Raw genomic sequence first — 23,590 nt, forward strand, 5'->3', positions numbered from 1 at the left:
TGGCCTATGCACAATTGGAGGAGCTATAGCCTAGGTTATGAGGATTAGGGATAGATGTGATAGATGTGGGTATCATTTCAGTGTATGATAAATGGTTTTCTCAACATTGACCAAGGCCATTAACAAATCTGACAGTACTAGTACTATGGGAAAGACTGCATGCAGAGTAAGGTGGAGAAGAGGATGATGAGGAGGAGAAAGATAAGGAGGTAGGTGATGATGAGGATGAGGAGGATGATAATAAGGATGTGGAGGTTTATGAGGAGGGGGGAGGATGATTAGGGGGATGGGGATGATGATGACGGGGGTACAGATGATGATGGTGAGGGAGATGATGATGAGGGTGGGGGAAGTGGGGGTGGGGATGGTGATGGGGAAGAGGATGACAAGAGGGATAGAGGAGAGGATGGAGGTGGGGAAGATGATGGTGAGGGGGATAGAGGGGAGGATAGAGGTGGGGAGGATGATGACAAGGGGGGAGATGATGAGGAGCATAGAGTTGCAGATGCTCAAATGATGGATATAGAGGAAGATCTAGTGGATGGTACAGGGGGGATACTAGTACCCATATAGATGAGGCCTAGCTAGTTTGAATTAGAGCTGATGAAAGTAATTAGAGGGCTCCAAATTTAGTAAGAGGAGTGTCAAGAATTGATGTATTAGGTTATAATAGAGAGGTATGTGATGATAGTTTCATAGGACTAGGTTACAACATAGAGGGATACATTAGTGCAGAGGGTAGAGAGAGGGGTGCAGGAGTGTTAAGACTTTGTTAGTGGTATCAAGGATCCATCATTTTGAGAGTTGGCCACAATGATGGTTGCAGCATATGTAGAGACATAGTATTGAAGGGATCACTATGATATGGTAGTGCCACCATAGCCTAGGTCTCACTCTTGAGAGACATAGAGGAAACAAATTAGTCGAGGTGTGAAAGGCCCGATAAGACAACCAAAGATAGGTGAGGGGTCATCCTCAAGGTTGAACATAGGTTACAAGCCTAGGGACAACACAAATTGATATAGACACATTCATGTATAGAGTGCTTTCTTTTTCTCTTTTTTTCTCTTTCATGGTTCACGCCTATAGCCCATTAGTATTGATGTAAACCATGATCATGTATTCTGATACTTTTTTGAGATATTTATGAGATGTGTTTATGTTATGATGACTATATGAGCTAGATTATGCACATGTTTATATGCTTTATATGGATGCATTTATGTTTTTCTATGTGGACTTTATATGATGATATCATGCATTATTTTATCACATGTTATGCTTTAGGAAATGATGTCTTTATTTTTGCCACATGCTTTTCTCATGAAATGGATGTAGATGAATTGTAAAATGGTATGAAATGAATTCTTATATAAGAAATGTAAAATGATGTGAGTTCCATGTTTATATATGTGTTGCTTTTAGTTTTGGACTTTTGACACATGTAGGAATGCAGGATGATAATTTTTTTGGTGTATCAGAGGATGGGACCATGGTGGTGGTGAATGAGATGAATGTTAGAAGATAGAGGAGATGAGATGAAGACTACTTAGTATGAGATGAGGAGTTTTTTTAATTTCACAAAGTGTACTATATGTCAAAGGAGCTTTATTTTGATATTGAAAATGGGATACAATGCATTATGTTCATAAAGGGTTAGAACGCAAATGTAATCCTTTTGCATAAACAACCACAATGAAAATAGAAAATGACCTTGTCTTTCTTGAGGCATATATACATTCCCTAAACTCTCAAAGGTACATTTAATAGATAGAAAATAAAAGATGATCATGAACCATCTCGACCATTCTCATAGATCAGAGAATATCATCAAGTGCCATAGGAACATGATCAAAGAGAAATAAAGAAAAAATAAATCACTCACTAAACAACATGAGCCAATAGCTATTCCCATCCATTAATACTTGTTTTTAAGTGTCTTTTGTTTTGTGTTAGATTTGTGATGTGATAAGTTTGTGTGTTGGTTCAGTTGATAGCGACAAGTTGGGTTGAGTTTTGGCTCACATTGCTTAGATAGTGTATTAAGGTGTGATTGCCATTGAAGTGCAATGCTTTGAGTTTTAGTCTATGAAAGTGCAAGTGTTTAAGCAAAAGGGGTGATTATCCATAGTGACTATTTACAAGGTTTATTGCAATTTTTTGGTGGATTTTAAGGTTTTTAGGGTTTTTAGGATATTTTACAATTTTTAGGGTTTCTTTCAAGATATTTTATAATTTTTATCAATTTTTTCAAGACACTTTATGATTTTTAGTGATTTTTTAGGATATTTTATGATTTTTATGGATTTGTTCATGGTGTTTAGGAATTTGTTCAAGACATTTTATGATTTTTTGGTCCTTTTTTAGGATCATATCTAAATTTTTAGGATTGTTTTAGGATCATAGCTAAATTGTTAGGATCTTTTTAGGATCATATTTGAATTTTTAGGATTTTTTCAAGATCCTATTTGAATTTTTTAGGATTTTTTAGGGATCATAAAGGATTCACAAGTGTTAGCTCCAATCTAATATGTGATAAATCCAATGGATAATGTGTTCTTAGGGGCATGCCCTTGGTGTAATTTCAAACTTGTGCACTATACAAGTAATATGCCCCTAGACAAGATGCAAACTATGGACGAAGGCTGAAGATAGAGTATGTATAGACTATTGATGCTTGGGTAAGATAAAAATGGACATTAACTAGGTTGTGGGCCATGATCAAGGACTAGGGATGTCTTGTAATATGAAGGATGTGATTAGGGAATAACAAGGGGGGGGGGGGAAGGGGACCAAATGCAATCCTGATAGATCGAGGAGAAAAAACTATTACACATGATGTCTGTTTGCCAAGTTCTCACCATAGTACTTGCTCAAAGTGCCATTTTGCCAAGTTTTCATCAAGGCATCCATTTTTTCATTTTTTTTCTTCTCTTTTTATTACTCTTTTCTTTTTTTTCTTTTTTTCATGATGTTTAGGTAGAATCAGGTATAGTACTTGCAAAGATGTATGTTGTTGATGGATATAGGTAGTGTTTCACCCTCTAGTGTTGCAAGATCATAAAGGATTTGTAAATGTTAGCTCCAATCTGATATGTGATAAATTCAATGGATAATGTGTGCTTAGGGGCATGCCCTTGGTGTAATTTTAAACCTATGCACTATATAGGTAATATGCCCCCAAACAAGATGTAGACTATGGATAAAGGCCAAACCTAGAGTATGTATAGACTGGTGAAACTTGGGTAAGATAACAATGGATATTAACTAGTTTGTGGGCCATGATCAAGGAATAGGGATGTCTTGCAATATGAAGGATGTGATTAGGGAATAATAAGGGCAGGAAAACCAAATGCAATCCTGATAGATGGAGGAGCAACAACTAATTACACATGGTGTCTATTTTCTAGTTTTTCACCATGGTACTTGCCCAAAGTGCCATTTTGCCAGGTTTTCATTAAGGCATCCATTTTTTCATGACTTTTTTCAATTTTTTCCTTCTCTTTTTAGGACTTTTTGCTTTTTTTGGTTATTTTTTCATGATTTTTAGGCAAAATCAAGTATATTACTTGCAAAGATGTATGTTTTTGATGGATATAGGTAGTGATTCACCCGCTAATGTTGCAAGATCATATACTCTAGACCCAAATGCTATAGTGACTACACAAGGCCCTTCCTAATTTGGTTCAAATTTGCCTGTTTTCTCTCTATGTTGTTGAGACTTGTAGTTCATTTTAAGGACTAGATCATCAACCTCAAAGTAATGAGCTTAGAATTTCTTATTATAGCTCCTCTTGAGTCAATTTTGGTAAGCTTGCAGATGTGTCAATGCATCTATATTCCACTCATCTATAATTTAAAGTTCATGTAATCTAGAGACTCTATAGTTTTCATCATCAACAATGTCTTGTAAGGATACTCTCAATGATGCAATTTCAATCTCAATAGGAAGTATGGCTTCTATGCCATAGACTAGAGAGTATGGTGTTGCACCAATGGGAGCACATAAACTTGTTCTGTAGTTTAGTTGCAAGTCCATATCTTGACCAGAGTCATTAACAACCTTTTGGAGGATCTTGACAATGGTCTTATTAGATGCTTCTTCTTGGCCATTGACCTGTGGATGGTAAATACTGAAATACCTATGGTAAATGTTGTACTTCTTGTAGAGCTTATAAATTCCCTTATTTTGGAATGAACTACCATGATAAAAAATAATAGCCAAGGGGACTCCATAGTAGCATATTATATAGTTTATGATAAACCTTGAAATATTCTTTCAAAAAGTGAAAGTCAGAGGGACGACTTCAACCCACCTAGTAAAGTATTCAGTTTCTGTGATGATGAACTTATGATTGTTAGAGGAAGGAGGAGAAATAGGTCCAATGAGATCAAATTCCCACTATGAAAATGGCCATGGAGATATGACTGGCTAAAGTTCTTATGAGGGTGCATGGATCAAGTTAGTATGTATCTGGCACTTATGACATGTTTTGGCAAAATTATATGCATCTTATTCCATGGTGGGCCAAAAATATCCATCTCTTCCAAGTTTCTTGGCTAGACTCAAACCATTGAAATGGCCTCAGCATATACCTTCATGTATCTCATGTAAGATAGTTTTGTCTTCTTGTGAATCAAGGCATCTGAGAAGGGTTTGGTTAAAGAATCTCTTATAAAGGGTATCACTGATGATGACATATCTAGTGGCTTGATAGATAAAGGCTCATTGTTCATTCTTGGATAGGTTAGGGGGTAGGATTTAGGCATGTAGATAGTTATAAATATCCTAATACAAGGGGGAATTGGGACCAACAAGTTCACACATGAACTCAGCTTAAGAGAATTCAAATGCCAAAACTAAGAGTTGTTCTATGAGGAACTCACTATGTTCCACAATTTGAGGCATATCAATCATAGAAGTGATTGTATCCATAGTGCTAGGTTGCTTATTATGTATTCTTGGGAGTTGATGAAAAGAGATAGTGACAAACTTAGATTTGAGAAAGTTTGCCATTTGTTTGTAAGGCCTTAACTTATCTTCTTTGGTTTCATAGTCATTGTTGACTTGTCAGATGACTAACAAGGAATCAACATATACTTCTAGATGTTGTATGTTCCATTGGATGGATGTCTTTATGCCTATTATTGTTGACTTGTATTCTGCTATGTTGTTTGTGTAGCTAAATGCTATCTAATATGACTTAGGGATTATATCTCCTTGGGGTGTGACAAACATGATGCTAGATCTTGAACCATTTCTTGTATGTGATCTATCAAAGTAAAGATTCCATTCATTAGCTATATCCATGTTAGATATGGCTTCATCTAGAAAATATATCAACATAGGATGATCATCTATCATGGGTTCTTCTAATAGTTTATTGACTATTACAACTTACCCTTTGATTGCCTTTATGTCCACATATTCTATGTCAAATTCACTAAGGATCATAACCCATTTTTCTAGGTTCCTTGTGAGGGTGGCTTTACTTAGGAGATACTTTAATGGGTCAATCTTAGAGACAAGCATTATTTTTTGATGTAGCATATAATGTCTTATCTTTTGGGCCACCAAGACAACAACAAGACATGTTCACTCAATAAGTGAATAGTTTAGTTCATATCCCACAAGTGTTCTACTAATGTGATAGATAGTTTGTTCTCTCTCTTATTCATCAATTTGTGCTAAGAGGGCTCCTAGTGTTTTTTCTATAGTAGATATGTATAAAATATATGGTTTTCCCATAATAGGAGCCACTAAAACTAGTGGATACAAAAGATAGTCTTTGAGCTATTGGAAAGACTCATCACACTAGTTGTTCCATTGAAAGGATACTCCCTTATTTAGTAGATATTGAAATGTGTGACACTTGTCTTCTAGTTGTGTAATGAATCTACAAATTGACTGTAATCTCTCTTGTAGACTTCTTAATGTTTTTAGACTTTTTGGAGGAGGCATTTCAAGTATTGCTTTTACTTTTTTATGATCAACCTCAATGCCTCATTGAGAAGCTTTATACCATAGGAGCTTTCTAGAAAAAAATCCAAATACACACTGTTTAGGATTAAACCAAAGCTTATAACTTTCAATTCTATTGAATATTATTTCTAAGATGCCCAAATGATCACTTTTTCTAGGAGATTTTCAAAGTAGGTCATCAACATAATCTTCCATTAGGATGTGCATGTAATCATGGAAGATGGTTGTCATTTCTCTCTAATATGTTGTTCCAATGTTTATAATTTTGAAGGGCATGGCATTCTAGCAATATATTCCCCAAGGGTAAGTGAAGGCTATTTTGTGTCGATCTTTAATAACTATTCATATCTGGTTGTATCCAAAAAAACCATCTATCAATGATAACATCTCATAGCCAGTTGTCATGTCCATAATGATGTGTATATTTGGTAATGGGAAGTCATCTTTGGGACATGCTTTATTGAGATCACAGAAGTCTATGCATATTTGGGTGCCCTCAGAGTGTTTTCTTACTAGTACCAAATTGGATATCCACTCTACATAATCAATGGGTCTTATGAATCTTGCATCCAATAGGCTCTCTAATTCTTCTTTGAGAAGGAGAGCCACCTAGGGATGCATTTTTTAAAAATATTTCTTTACTAGTTTCACCCTTGGTTTGATTGGTACGTGATAAAGCACTAGTTCAAGATCTAATCTTGGCATGTCTATATAAGACCAGGTGAAGATGATCTATCTCTCTAGGAAGAATTTGACAAACTCACCCCTTCTTGTTTTGATAAAGAGGTTGCAAAATGTATGATCTTAGGGTTATTAGGTGCTCCCAGATTTATCTCTTTTGTCATTTCCACAAGCAATGTTGATCTTTTCTTTGGCAAGGGTATGTCCAATCTTCCATCCTTGGGCACCTCAAAGAGGTTTTCACCCTTGGATATTTCCCTTTTTTAAAACTTTTTCATGGTGTAATGGTGCCTTTTTGTTTTCTTGAAGAGACCTACTTTTGACATTTTTTGCTATTTTTCCAATTTTTCTTCTAGAAGATGGAGTTGACTCCAAAACATATGTCATAATGGTTAAGTTAGTAGAAAATCCTAACTTATGGTCTCCTTGTGGTATGTCTTCATGGAGTTAAAAGAATTCTACAATGGTGCCATCATTTTTAAACTGGTCAAATGTTGGTGGTCCTTGTTGGTCCCAATAAATAAGTTTGGGATAAACTAGGGAAATGTTATTATCAGTGTTAAATAAGCTTTGGTCAATGGAAAAGATATGGGTGTCACTATCATATAGATCACAGGCTCTATGTTTAGAAGTAGTAGGGCTTGGGTCCCATTGTATTTCATCACAAGATTCTAGATAAGTTGAGGAGCCTGTAGAAGTTCCAATGATGTGTTTATCCTATATGTTGAGCTCATCAAGATCAAAATTGTAGTGAAGGCCATATGAACAATTAGAATCATAAATGTGGGGTTAAGTTTCTATGATTTCAAGTTGGGTATTCTTACATGCCTTTACATCACTTCAAGTAGTCATAATCTTAGATGAGGGTGACTTAGTATTAGGGAAGCCCAATACAAATGGCTTAAATCCAAGCCCCAAGATACAAGGTTGTCTAGTTGTAGTAATAGGTTTAGTAATGCCTTTTTTTTAGGTCTCAAGCTACTACATCCATACATACCTCTTTATGCATGATGGTAAATCTAGGCCCATACTTTTCTAGTGGTATAGGAGTAGGTTCTTGCTCTTTCTTATCTTTTTCAATTCATTTATATGTGTTCTCACAAATATGCTCTTCATGCAGGCCACCTCCACTAGTGAAAGTTATAGAGGGTTTCTTCTATAATGTGAATTTTTAGGCCTAGTCTACATAAGTTGTGGTTTTCCATATTATTTAGAAGAAAGAGGGTGTTTCCCAATGTGAAATCCCTGAGACATGGAATACTTGCCACAACTTTAATCATCAATTTCTAGCTTTCCTTTGAATGCAGTTGCAAGTTTGGCAGGATCGATATATTTGGAGGAATCATACAACTTTGCTCCATTATTTGTAGTGACTTGGCATGCAGTGGTTCCTCTAATACTAGCATAGAATTGGAAGGGGTCTTGATCACTAGGGATGGTGACCTATACATTGTTATAGTAAAAATTGAAGCACTGGCAATATGTAGAAGGCACCAGTTTTATAGCATGAATCCAAGGGCATCATAGTATTATGTTGTAATTCATTTTGATATCTAAGACTTGGAATAATGTATTCTTAGTACTCAAACCAACTCTTATAGATAATATGATAATGCCCTTAAAGAAGCATTCACCATCATCATAGGCCTTTATTATGATTCTATAAGAGGGATTCACATCTTCTTCAAAGTAACCAAGACTCTTGACAACTTTTAAGGTAAAAATGTTTTGTCTTGCTCTTCCATCTATTAAGACATGTTTGACCTTTGCATTATGGATAAAAACCTCAAGATGAAGGAGATCATTGTGGTTAGGCCTATCCTTTGGGACATCCCAAGGTGAAAAGCTGATATGTTGTGATGTAGATAAGTTACCAAACATGGCATATAACTAGGCAACATCAATGTTATAAGGGACTACTAACTCTTTTAGGGCTTGATCTAGGATCTTTTTATATTGGGGGATGCATGCAACAAGTCTAGGCTAGATATTTATGTGGGGTCCTTGCCAAGCTAGTCAATAAAGTTGTAATCAGAAGTAGGAGTGTTAGGTCTACTAGAAGGTGTAGGTCTAGCAAGGATTACATGTCTAGTAGGAGCTCCAAGTAGGGTGATCTTGGTGAGATGCATAGTGATAGCACAATGAGGATATTTGGAATTTAAGGTGAATGTGGATATACAGGACTCGGACTTATTGAATCAATTGATTGTGTAATCATATCTAGTGCATGTGTGATTAGCCTGCAAGTTGAAGTTTTAACTAGAGGCTTTCCCTTGGTCATGATTACATAGAAGATCTTCAAAAATAGTGGGATCAAAATTTGATGCTAGTAGTGAAGGGTTTGTCGTAATCACACTATCATCAATAAGGTCTTGGCTTTCATTTTTAAGTTAGAAACATGATGTGGTCTTGTGTCCTTTGGTGCAGTGGTAATCATAGAATTTGTTTCCATGCCACCAATAGGTTTTTGTTGATGGTTCACCCTTGATCAGGGGTAATAGCAAGAAGTTATTACTAAGTAATTGTTGAAGTGCAGTCTTGAGTGGTATACCTAGGTGTGTAAATTTTCTATCTTCATCATTGGGGCATCTTCACAATCTATCCTATGAGGAAGTTTTAGTTATCTTTTGATGAGGTGGTGTTTGATTAGGAGTTTATGATTTTTAGGGTTTCCACCTTTAAGTGTCAATTGAGGTTGTGTTATACTAATCATTCATGTGTCTACAATACCATCATTGGTTACATTCTTATTCTTGGAGAAAAATGATCCTTGTCATTAGATGAGGTTGTATCAGTATTTTCCTTGTTTTTATTTAAGATGCCTTTATGGATGAGGGCATCTTCAATTCTATTTCCCTTTTTCATTAACTTATCAATGGTGCTTGAACTTTTGATCTTGATTTTGTACATTAGATTAGGGACTAGGTTTTTGATGTATAGATTAACTTGTTGTTCTTCAGGAATACCTAGTGATCATTGACTAAAAAGTTTTCTCCAATGCAATAAGAATGTTATGAATGGTTCTCCTATATTTTTTTTTGTTGAGCATAAATCAGATATTGTCACCTCATTTGTTATGTTGAAGTTGAAATGGGATATGCTTTTTTTTGGTAATTGTGACCAAGATTTGATGTTACTAGGTAGTTTGGAGTACCATTCAAGTGTTGTCCCTCTAAGAGAACAATGGAATAGTCTCATAAGATATGTGGTCTTGTCACTAAGCTTGGTACAAGGGGCACAAAATTCTCTATTATGGTCAATTAAGTTTTTTTTTCCTCAATATTTTTCAAATTTTTTGTGCTTGGAAATTTTTTGGGAATGGAGGCAAGAATTTTTTCAAATGGATTATGATGTAAATCCCTTTTTGTGTATAGAACCTATTTCTTCTTTATTTCCAATGTCTTGACTTTTATGGATTGGTGTAATAAATCCTCATTAGGGTGTTGAGTGGCAGTCCTTTCTTCGAGTATTTTATGTCTCTGAGTAGATCTTTTTCTATGGAAATAACTATATCTACTTAGTTATGATATTTTTGTATCTAAAGACTCAGGTGATGTGTTGCTATGAGGTAGAGGCATGTTGGAACCTCTAAGATAGAAAGGTCCTTGTTGTGGTACATGTTGTGGTATTGATTGTGAGGGTTTTTGTTGCATCAATTGTTTTGATTGTTGTTGTGCCATTTGTTGTGGTTTTTGGTGGGATACCTTTGTTGGTTGAGTGTAAGGCCATATATGTGACTATTTTTTTAGAAGCATCTATTGAGGTTGTTGTGCCACATGTTGTTGCAAAAAGTGTTGTTGATAGGTTATTGTTTTCTCTAGGCACTTTTTATATTCCAACTATTATTTTAGCTTCTCTTTTTGTTTAGCAAACATAGCTTCTTGTTGTTGGAATTATTGTTGGTACATTCTATGCAAGTCAAGTGGATTTAGGCTAGGATACATGTTAGAAATGTTGGGCCATTGTACCACTTGAGGTTGTTTTTTTTGTGGGTGTTGATATGTTGTATGCATGTTATGTGGAATTTGACTTCATTGTGCATTAGGGATGTTAAGTCCTCGTACCACTTGAGGTTGTTGTTGTCTTTGAAGTTGACTATATCTTGTAGAGGTGAGCATAATGTTAGGATCCTTGGATTGATACATTTTGGAGTTCACCTTGAGACATCATATTGATTTGTAAATGAACCATGTTCCTTTGGGGAATGGGTGAAATATTGATAAGACTCTTCCTTTATGCATCAATGGGGTTTTTGCAATGGATGTTGATGTTTCACATGGTGTACTTATAGGAGGCTCTGTGGTGTTTGATTTCATAATAGTTGGTAGAGTTAGGAGCAAGGGCACCCTTTATTGATTTTCCTCCAAAGGAGGTATTCATGGAATCTGTATGGTGCAAGTCCTCTTAGGCACATCTTCTTGTTGCATTATTTGATTGAGGTCAATTCTTAACATCCTTTTGGGACACTTTGGAAGAGTATTGTTACCATTAATTGATGGGGGTTCATTAAACAAGGGGTTGATATTAATGTGTTCAAAAGTACTTTGGAGAATATCAACGGTTGATTCTTGGTGAGATCACATAGATGTTATCTCTATGTTTGAAAATTCCAAAGGTTGTTTCCCCTTGTCCAAGTCTAAATTAATCATAGGTTGTCTATTTTCAAACATTGGGTTATCTTGATATTTATACTTAGGTCCTTCTAAATTTGAATTGAATTTAACAATTTCTTGGGTTTTCAAGAGTTTAAAATTCTTTCAAAGAGTTATGTCTTGACAAGCCCTATCCATTTCTTTGTTAGTGATGCCATAGTCTATGTCAGAATCATCACTTAGGTGAAAAGTACCTTGTTGTATGTTGGAAGGATTAAAGTTACTTGTGTTAGGTTTTCTGAATTTGAATGAGTGGGATTATTCATCCTCTTGTGTTGTAGGTACACTTCCACATCCAGTTGGTATAGGCATAAATATGGATTCGAAATTGGGACTTCATTGAACTATTATGTGCGTAAGGGAAGTTTTAAAAGAAAATTTTGTGGTAGATGTGCTGTTAAGAGTTTGGTTTTCTTATGAATTGAGATTTGTTATTTGGTGGATGCATGCTTAGTGGGTCCATGAGTAAGGGTTGTGAAGCTTCAATTTGATCCATGTCAAATATTTGTTGATGTTTCTTGGTCTTCTTTTTCCTAGGACATGCCTTAGGTTGTGTTTCTAGGGTTGATATAAGTCTTCTAGTATGTGAGTTGATTATGTCCTTGTGAGTGTTGGAATGATACCTAAAGATGCAGATGCAATGGGGAAATGTTGAAATGGACTCTCTACCTCCCAATTGGGGACCTAAATTACCAACTCCACTCTGACACCAACCAGTGCACCCCTAAGGTCTAGAATTAGTAACTAGAAGGGTATAATTGGTAAAAGAGGTGTTAGCATGATAAATATGTAGAGTATAGATTATCTAAGTGTTTTTAAGGGTTTTTTTCTAAAGAGGGAGATTGTTGAAATGAAGAAGATTACTGAAGTATAGAAATGAGGAATATTGATGAAACCTATAATGGAAAAATCATTATTTTTTCACTGATGCCAAACCTACTACTTTTTGGTGAGACAATTGCTATTTTTCTTTAAATGCTATCATTTGATTTATTGATGAAGAGGATTTGAATAGAAATGATAACAAGAGTACCTAGAGGAAAGGTAAAATTATATGGTGTATAAAAGAAGCACTAAGACCAAGTAAGGCTTTAATGATATAGTGTATTATTTATCTACTTAAGGCTATAATGAAAAGATACTTGATCAAAGACAAGAAGGAGACTAAGAAAAGAAATGTGTCTGCCAAGCCTGATCGAGCAAATAGGTGGAAGTCAAGAAAGTTAGTGTAGGCAAAGTAGAAAGTTAGGTGCAACTGAAAAAATTTAGTATGTGTCTAGAAAAGAGAAATATAGTAGGTGTCAAGTGAAGGAAGTTTAATATGTGGTAAGCACCAGTAAGACTTAGTTTATGTGAAGAAACTTACTGTTGACCAAGCATCAGAAGATAATTATTGTCAAGTAAACAACATGCTATTTCCAAGTGCATGTAAAATGTGTTTGATCAAGGATTTGACAAATCTGAGATAACAAAGTTGATTTCTTGAGTTGTGTGAAGCATGTGAAAGATAAGTATGATGAGCTAGTCACATAGAATTTAAGATAAACCATTTTAAGATGAATATGACGAGGGTTGTAGAGGAAGTTTCTAGAAAGGGATAAAATGGAAAAGTGGGTAGATTTATTGGATCTTACCTAATCCTAGAATGGATGATTGTGGTTAAGAGGAAAAAGATCGAAATTCTCTATATAAAGAGATATCAAGGTAGAAGCAATAGTTTTCATGTGCGAGAACCTAAGGAAGACAAGAATTCTAGGGTATTGATTCATATGGTGGCCAAATAGAAGAGTTTGTAGTTGGCTTACAAAGAAAGAAGGATTAAAAGGATAAATTCATGAAGGATGAACAATTTGTTAGAGATGAAGAGGATGAATGCCAAATAGAATGGAGGACTAAATGTGAGATCTATAATCTAAAAGTAAGTTGTTATTGTTATTAGATCAAGTTTTTTTGTTAATCCCTAATAATTATATCAATTTGGATAAATCCTTTGGATTAAGGTTGACCAAATAGTTATTAGTAAATCCTTTAATAGGGTGAAATTCTAATAGAATGTTCTAAAGTCCACTAACAAAGCTCACTCCTAACAAAGTGATTAAAATCCTTTAACCACATCACATTTGATAGTGTGCATTGTAACCTTTAATAGAGTTGGCTCCTCACAGAGCTCCCTTCAAAAGAGTGAAAATTGGTAGCACATTACTAGTGGTTTTTCCCAAATTGGTTTTCCAAATAAAATCCTTGTGTCAAATTGTGAGAATTATTTTGTAGTATTCCATGTTTACATTTGTGCAAAGTTTATTTGACCTAGGACATTAATATAGTAAGGTTTGAGATATTGGATGATCAATAAATGTACATTTATTTGTTAAGTACTAGAAAGTTTTATTTGTACATTTGGACCTTGGATAATAGATTCACCCCCCCTTAGTTATTATAAAGTATTCCAACACATACACACCTTGAGGAGGTGTGCATGTTCACACCTTCATTGTCTTTGGTTTCTTAGTTCCTTTTAAACTTTTAAGGTTTTGGTGGAGGTTGGAAGGTTGAGCAGGGCTGCAAACATGTGCACCTCATGGAAGTGTGCATGTGCACACCTTCTCTGAGTGTTGACCTTGTATTTATGAATACGTAGGGGATACTTGTTAAAGATTGGGAGTGGAGTAGAACATAGTTAAAGGGTATATTGGTGTGCACTTTAGAGAGGAGGAAAAGAATAAGTGAGAGGAAGAAGGGGTTATGGGGTCTTATATAGACCCTGGGACTAGTGCACATCTCTATGGTTTTGCATCTTTGTAGGTGCCCAAATGCACATGTGCATCTCTAGAAGGAGATGTAGTGTGCACTTGCATACTATGGGAAACTACACAAGTGCACACTTAAGCACATGTAAGTTTAAAAAAATTAATTTTTTTTCCAATATTTTGTTCCCTAGACCTTTATTCAAGTATTGGGGCTTGAACTAGACTCTTGGGGGAGTCCAAAAGTGACCCAAACTCTAGACTAGGAGTTTGGTAGACAACAATTTACTAGGGGGTCCCCATTTCTAGGAGAAATGTGGTGTGTGATGTGAGACCACAAAAAAAGCCCCAACAAAAAGGGAAGAAATGATAGGCATTTCTTCATCAAAAAGAATTCTTCCAACATATATCAAATGATAACTAAATTCCAAACACTTCAAGTATCTTTCAAGTTCATTGATAGTCAAAATTTCAAAATCTTGAATCTTCAAGCTCAATGTATGCTCAATGTATTCATTTCCTTTGATGTCTTGAGGTGTAGTTTATCATGAGATTCTAGCAACTTGGAGACAAAATTTTACTCCACCAGTCCATTTATCAGAAATCCTTGTCAACCCTATTTATCAATCACTATCTAACCAGATGAGAGAATTCATTTTGAGGGTTGTTGACAAGTTATCAATTTTTATTTTGGGTCCTTGATAATCTCTTTTGATTTTCTTCATGGAGCTCACATGTTTCCACTTGATTCTTCCTTGAATCATTTTGTATAGATGCTGGATATCCATTTTGAACTACATATCCCCTTTGTCTAATTACCTTTTGGATCTTCTAGAACCTTTATTTTTAACACCATTTGTAATTATTGTGTTTCTTCTATACTCTAACCACACTTAGATTGTGTAGCCAAGGCATTGGTGTCCTTTCCCAAATTTGTTGTTTAGTTTGATAACCCTTGCGTTCCTTTTTTATTAAAATTTTGGGAAACTCTCATGCCACACAATGAACTTAGAAGTTCATTGAAGAGGCCCTTTGTCTAAATTAGAAACTTTAGATAATCCCTTGCTACCATCAACCTAGATTTCATTAAAGATCATAGAGTGTTGAGAGCTATCGATCTACAACTCTAATTTTAAGACTAAAGTCCTTTACAACTACAATGCATATCTTTTTTTTAGTTGGTTAAAGAAACAAAATCATCTTAATGATTTGACAAAGAAATACCTCTTTCCTAAAGTCAAAACCAAAAAGAGTAATCTATTGGATGTGTCAATAAAGAATCTTGATTGCACCTAATGCCTAGATTGACACAACTCTAAAGAAAACACATGACTGAAAGAAAACACATAGCTTGAAAGAAAATACACTTGCTGAAAGTAATTTAAAAATAAATAATGAACATTTTATTTTTTATTTTTTTGAAATTTTTTCTACTTTTAGGCCTCGAAGTAATGTTTTAGAAACTAGCCATTGTTTGGCAATGGGACCAATTCCCCTTGAAGAGAACTTAGCCTCAAATTATTTTCTTGCAAAATCTCTACAATTTGATAAGGAGCAATTCACAAGCATTGAAACTTAGTGTGACTACTTGACTTTTCTTTTTCCTTGTCCCATAGGAGAATAGGGTTGGAAATTCTAAAAATTTTGATTGTGACCTACTTGTTGAAGCATCATTTGATGACAACTTGATGTTTCTCCATATGTTCTAAAGAAACTTTCCTTTTCTCATCCAATTCCAAGAGTTTCATTAATATGATCTGAACTCTGTCAGCATCCTCAATAGAGTCCCTCATGAATTTCAAAACTAGAATCCTAAGATTGAGTGGGAATATTGGTTCCTGTCTATAGATGAGTAGATATGGAGATGTCCCAAAAGCATTTTTAATCCTGAATCTATCAATCCATAATGCATATTTTAGCTGAGTATGCCAATCTTTTAGGTTTTCCTATAGTAATTTATTCATCACTATGATCAAGTTATTATTGTTGGACTTAGCCACACCATTTCCTTGGAGATAGTAATTAGATGAGAACTTGACTATGACCTGATTTGTAGTGTCCATTGGGCAAGGAAGATTGATGCAAAAGATGACACATTACTGCATACAAGGAAGAAATGCATACCAAACCTTGTGACAATTTGTTCTTCCAAAAAATTAACAACCACTTTTTTTGTGCAATTTCAAAAAGTTTTAGCTTCTATCTAGCATGTGAAATATTTTGTAGCTACAAGGATGAACACATGTCTTGTAGATAATGGTGGGTTTACTAGTCCTATGAATTCCAACCCCCACTTGGAAAAATTGTGTACCTCAAACAATGATTGAGATGGCATAGCTAGATGTCTCTCTTTATTGGCACTTGTCTAATAAATGTGATAAGAACTTACATGTTCAAATGTATCCTTGAAGATGGTAGGCCAAAAGTAACCTGATCTTAAAATCATGTGAGTTGTAGCCTTTTTTTATCTATGTCCCATGTCATACTTATCATGAAACTGTTCCAAAACATCATTCTCTTATTCATGTCCAAAACACTTCAAATAAATTCCCTCATAGTTTCTTTTATAAAGTTTTCTATCTTGAAGCATATAGGATTCACATTTCATCCTAAGTCCTTTGCATTGGGAAATATTCATCCAACTAGGGTATTGATTTTGCAAAAGATAATAGAAAATATCTTGATACCATACATCTGTGATTATTCCTTGATCAATATCCACTTGAGACACTATGATTTTTTGTTGATTATCCATGTTGATTTCATCATCAAATTTGATTTCATTGTCACTATTGATGTCATTATCAGCTATCATCTTACTTATTCATTGGAAAATCCTTTAATAGGGTGGCATTCCAAGTGAACACTCACTCAACACCTAATGAACTATGGTATGATCATTCACTTAATGTGAAATATTTTAAGGTATTTGGAAGCAAATGCTATATTCTTAAATATGTTAGGAGTGGAAATTTTGATTCTAAGAGCAAAGAAGGTATATTCCTTGGTTACTCCAAAAGAATTAAAGCTTATAAATATTTAATTACTAACACTAAAAAAATTATGGAAAGTGCAAATGTGAATTTTGATGAGTTTACAAAAGCACATGAGGCTAAAACTACAAGAGAATTAGAAGACTACAAGATATTTGCATACTATTATGAAGGAATAGCTACTAAAGAAGATGCTACAAATCATGCAACAAGTCAACAACAAGTTTCAACAACTGTCAATTCACATCCTATGAATGTTGAGTTGCATTGAAATGCCAAGTTGCAAAATGAGGAAAATGCACAATCTGAGTCCAAGATTAACATACATGAAAGAGATGCCAAAATACCTAACAAAGATGCACATAGTGATACTAAAGCTCAGATACAAAATGTAGCCACAAGAATTGAGCCTAGACTATCTAAATATGTCAAAAGACACCATCCTATAGATCAAATCATTGAAAGAAAAAATGCAAGGCCAATGTCAAGAAATAGGTTGAGGAGTGAAGCATTTTTGTTAGCATGAAGTAACCTAAGACAATGAGAGATGCATTGGAAGATGATGATTGGTACAAGGCTATGGAAGAAGAAATTCAGCAAATAGAAAAGAACAAGACTTTGAGCCTAGTTCCTAGACCAAAAGATAAGAATGTGATTAGCAAAAAATGGGTGTTTAGGAACAAGCTAGATGAGAATGGTGAAGAAACAAGAAACAAAGAAAGACTAGTTTGCAAAGGGTATACACAAGAAAAAGGAATTGACTATGGTGAAACATTTTTCCCTGTTGCAAGAATGGAAGGAGTAAGAATTTTTTTTGCTTATGTTACATACAAAGATTTTAAAATCTATCAGATGGATGTTAAGTCTGCATTTCTGAATGGAATATTAGAAGAAGAGGTCTACATAGAACAACTAGAAGGATTTGTGGATATAAACAATAAAAACATGGTGTGTAAACTGCACAAAGCCCTATATGGATTGAAACAAGCACCAAGAGCATGGTATGAGTGACTTTATACTTATCTTGTTAAGATTGGATTTGAAAGGACAGATGATAACAACAATTCTACATGAAGATAGATGAATAAAAAGGTATACTATTATTTGAAATGTTTTTTGATGACATTATATTTAGAGGAAAAGATGCTTTGTGCAAATATTTTGCAAATCAGATGAAACAAAAATTTGAAATTTTAATGTTTGGTGAGATCAAATTCTTTATGGGATTAAAAGTCTATCAAATGAAGCATGGTGTATATATCACTCAGTCAAAATATGTCAAGGAGATATTGAAGACATTTGGAGTTGAGGATTCAAAACCAGTAAGTACACCTATGGTAACAACACTCGTACCATCAAAGAATGATGATTTAGCTAAGGTCAATCAAACATTATAAGGATCCATGATTGGAAAATTGCAACATATAGTACATAGAAAACCTAATATTGCATTAGCTATGGGGATAGTGTCTAGATTCTCTAATAATCCTAGAGAGAATCACTTAATGGAAGTAAAAAGAATAATGAGATACTTGAAAGGAATAGAAGAGTATGGCTTTTACTATATGAAAAATGAAAAGTTTGAATTAAAATCTTACACTAATGTTGATTGGGTTGGAAATATTGATGATAGAAAAATGATCAATGGAGGAGCATTCTTCTTAGGTAAAAGACTTGTTACATGGATAAGAAAAAAGTAGAGTTGTACTTCCCAATCTACAGCTAAAGTACAGTATGTTGCTGCTACTATTAATTGCACAAATATTGTATGAATCAAATAGCTACTAAAAGGAATAAAGGAAGAAATCACTGAACCAATTACACTTTATTGTGATAATAAAAGTGCTATAAATATATCAACGAATTTTGTTATGCATACAAAGACAAAGCACATTGCAATAAAGTATCATTATGTAAGGGAGTTGGTTCAAGACAAATAGGTGAAGATGGAATATATTAACACAAAGGAGAAAATTGTTCATATCTTCACCAAAGCATTACCTAAAGATGCTTATGAGTATCTAAGAGGTAAATTAGGGTCGATGCCCTTATCAAAGGCTATGTAAAAGACAAAGGGAGTACCCTACATCAAATAAGCTAACATTCATTTCATACAAATGGATGCAGTGGACCTTACTTTAGGAAGTTTCCTAAAGTGATCACAAGAGCTAGAATTTCAAATTAGTCACAAAGAAGGTAATAGAGGGAGCAAATTGAAGAGCCTACAAAATCTTATATCTGCATATACAAAAGATGCCAAGTGTTGAGTATATGTCTTTGGCATTGTTCTCAAAGAGGGAGAATGTATAGTAAACTGATCAAGTGCTTATTAAGCAAGAGGAAGATGATAAAAGTAGATAATCAAGGGAGAAAGTACATGGAAAGTAAAATGCACAAGAGGAGTAAAGAAGAGTTCATCATCAGAAGATCATAAGACTGAAAGCAATAAAGAGGGAGAAAGTAGAAAGAAAAAGAGGAGATATTCTAATATTTTGCTGATCCATAATAGAAGATAATCAAATAAGAAGGATATTTTGTAACCTAAGAAGGAGTTGCTGGTAGAGGGAGAAGTGGTATTCACAAGATTTCTTTTTGGCATTGTCTTATTGTTTAACCTAGTTAGTTTGATAGAAAAAGATGTTCATCATTTGTTTGACTGGTTGATTAGTTTGGTTTGCCACCAATGTTAAAGAGGGAGATTGTTGATATATGATTGAAAAGATCACTTGAGTAAGAAAATATTGAAAGAAGATTGTGTGTTTTCAATCATTTTTTTCTCACTGATGTCAAACCTGCTACATCTTGGTAAGACAATTGCTTATATGTTGCACTATCACTTAGTTGATGGATGAGGAGGATTTGATCAATAAGATGTAACAAAAGTACCTAAAGGAAAGGTTGAGTTATGATTATGTATTGAAGTGCAAGAATCAGTTAAGAAAGTGATAACATAATGTATTGATGATCTACTTGAAGTTACAAAATGATTGGCTACTTTTAGAATGTTTAGAAGAAAAAAGTTGGACAAAGTTCATTTGCTAAGCTTAACCAAGTTGATAGAAGGTTCTGAGAAAAGTTAGTGCAAGCCAAGAAAAAAGTCAGTTGGAGTTGAGTGAAAGTAATTTCCAGTGGATGTCGAGAAAATTAATAGGTGCCGAGAAAGTTAATAGATGCTGAGTGATTTTATAGTAGAAGCTAAGTAATATAGTATGTGCCAAGCATCATTCAATTGATAATGTCAAGCTACTGCATTATGATAAAGATTGAAGATTCATCAAATAAAAGCCAACAAGTTTGTTTTCTTGGAACTTGTAAATTAGGAGGAAGATAAGATTGATGAGTTGGAGGCATAGAATCTTATGTAAACCATTTTGAAGGTGAATTCAAATGGATTCTAAGAGAAGTTTCTAGAAAAGATAAGATATGGGGTAGATACATTGTATCCTACATAATTCATTGAAAACCATAATATTTCAGATGGATAATGAGCAGGAAAAAGAGTTCTAATTCCCTATATGTAGGGATGTTTGGTCATGAAGCAAAGTCAGTTGGAGGTCAGAGAGTTTTTGGAAGTGAAAATCTAACAAGGTGAAGGAAGAGGGTTTGCTTCATCAAGTGACCTAAGTGAAGAAGTTTGCAATGGTGAGCTAAGAAAAAAGGCTAGAAGAGGATGAATACTTGAAGGGTGAACAAGTTGTCAAAATTAAAAAGATAGGAAGCCAAGAAAAGTTGAGGACTGAATAGTGATATGTAATCTACAAGCAAGGTTTTAAGTTATATCAGATCAAAGCTCTACTGTTACTTTCTAACAATTATATCAAATTAGGGTAAATCCTTTGGAGAAAGGTTGACTTAACAGTCATTGGAAAGTCCTTTAATAGGGTGGCATTCCAAGTGAATGAACTAAAGTCCTCTAACAAGGCTCACTTTTAATAGGGTGATTGAAATCCCTTAATAGGGTCATATTTAACAGTGTGTTATAACCTTTAACAAGGTTGGCCTTTAATAGGGCATCACTTTAGTAGAGTGAAAAAGGAGTAGCATGTTACTGGTGGTTTTTCCCAAATTGGGTTTCCACGTTAAATCATTGTATAAACTGTACTGATGGATATGTTGTGTTTTATATTTTACATTCCTACATGTTGATTTAATAGTAATATATCAGTTTTGATTAACACACAATGAATGCATGCATGGTCAAGGATGTTATATGGGTTCACTAAATTGTAAATAGTTTTATTTTGTATATCTAGACCTTGAGCACCCCCCCACCCCAGTCATTATAAAAAGAATTCCCACACAACAATGGTGCACATTCTTGCTTAACCTTTACTAATCTCATTGAATTTTTTTGTGCAATAGGTGCTTCCACCTCAAGTTTCATCTTTAAGCTGATCACCTCTTGATCTAACTTGTTGCACTGGTGCAACTACTACATATTGTGCAATGGGGGCCTACACAAATGGTTGTGCTATAGTCACACCTTTTGAAGGTCCTACAATAGCAATAAGAGTTATTGTTATCACTTCAAACTATCTACTTACTTTCATTGCTAGCATAATTCCCTTGGCTTGATTAAATTCCTTCTAGTCTTGCCTGATTCCTTTAGGATGGAATCTATCACCTTTTCCACTTTCTTCTTGCTTTCCTTGCTGTGTAGTTTTGACTGAACTATTCTTATTTTCTCCTCATAGGTTCCCCATCTAGGGCACTCTATGTCTTTCTTTGATTGGAGTATGTGTTAGAAGCATGAATGATGATGATATTCCTATGGGAGAGTATTATAGATGTTACTATGATGATATGTTACATTCATGACTGAGTTTGTCATTGATGTCAACATAGCAGTTTTCTGTGGTATTTGACAGAAGAATAGTGGAAAGATCAAGTTGGTACGGATGGATAGTTGAATATTCTCACTATCCAAGGTTATGGGAGATATTTCTAAGTATCTAGTATATGTAGTTAATACCAGATGAAGAAATAATAAGTCTTGAAGAAGTTATGTAAGCTTTGGTGATGTCTATTATGAGATAGAGTCTACAATTGCATGTTCTGGTAAACTTATTATATCTCTTAGCAGATTTGTTATTTTGAGAATCAAGGTTAAGAATATGAAGAAGACATGTTGGTGATGATGTGGCTAAGTTTACTCATCATGATATTGCATGTATGGAAAGTTATTCAAGTTTCAAGATGGAAGATTAATGTTATCACTAAGTGTAACATGTTCTTAATGTGGTCCTATAATAATTAATTGAGAAGGGTTAATAGTCAACTCAAGGAATTATTTTATGGACTTTGTATAAAGGAAGAACATTTTCTTTTATCATGAAGTATGGAATTGTATTGATGCAAAGTAATTGCAAGCAGCAAAGAGAGTAGAATACAAAGTTGACTAGAGTAGAGTAAAAGTGAAAGAAACTTCATTGCCAAGGTTTTATTGTATGATCCAAGGTTTGATATTTAGATATGAGGTTTGTGACATGGTATACAATGTTTGATAATGATTAGTTTGGTTAATAGAACCAAGGAAAGAGGAACATAACAGTAAATTGCATGTTTGAGCAGTGACCTCTTCTTGTAATCGAAATTACATGTTTGGACAGTGGGCTCTTCTTGCATATGTTATACCATAACTCCTAACAGGGTTGGAATCCCCTAACAAGGATTCAAAGTCTCCTAACAGGGACTCATATGTACTAATTGTTGTAATAGACTCCTAACAGGGTCCATCCTCTAACATGGAATATTTATATTAGTACATCATCTTGTTGGCATCATTCCCACTAGGGTTTTCCCTTTGATCAAGGGTTTTCTTAGTCAACATAACTGGCATAATTGTCTATGTGCATTTTTGTATGGTTTCTATTTACTTTGGTTGAATGCTTAAGTTTATTTAAGAAAAATAAATGTTTTAATTTTTGGATAAGTGATTAACCCACCACCCCCCCCCCCCAAGTTATCTTGGTGGACTATTTATTCTAACAATTGGTATTAGAGCATCAGGTCCTTGAAGATAAAGTTTAACAACTTTGCGAGATCCATGGTGAGCATGTTCAGGAAAGATAGTTCGAAGTTCAATGGAAAAAATTATGACAAATAGAAAGAAAAGATGAAGACAAATCTACTATGTATGGGTCTGGGATATTGGATCTTCACAAAAAAAATAATGATAATCATTGCTGAAAATTATTTGAAAACTTGTACCAAGGAAAAAATAGATCTTTTTATATGCAACATGAGAGCTAGAGAAGCATTATTGACTGCACTTCCTAAAATTGAATACAATCAGATAAAGTCACCTGCTACTTCTCATTTGATTTGGAAAGCTTTGAAAAATAGTTTTGAAGGTGATGAACATTCTAAGAAGTTGAGCTTACAAAGTTGGATTTGTGCATTCCATGATGCTAAGATGATGGAAGATGAATCTATAAGATGAATCCATGAAGCAAAGGGTGAGAATACCAATTTCTTTAATAGAAAAACATATTAATGATATATGTTTCTTAGTTAATATTGACTTCACCTACATTC

Source organism: Cupressus sempervirens, chromosome 6 (genome assembly GCF_028749045.1).
Source record: "Cupressus sempervirens isolate cs-2001-9-10 chromosome 6, ASM2874904v1, whole genome shotgun sequence".
Classification (NCBI taxonomy): domain Eukaryota; kingdom Viridiplantae; phylum Streptophyta; class Pinopsida; order Cupressales; family Cupressaceae; genus Cupressus; species Cupressus sempervirens.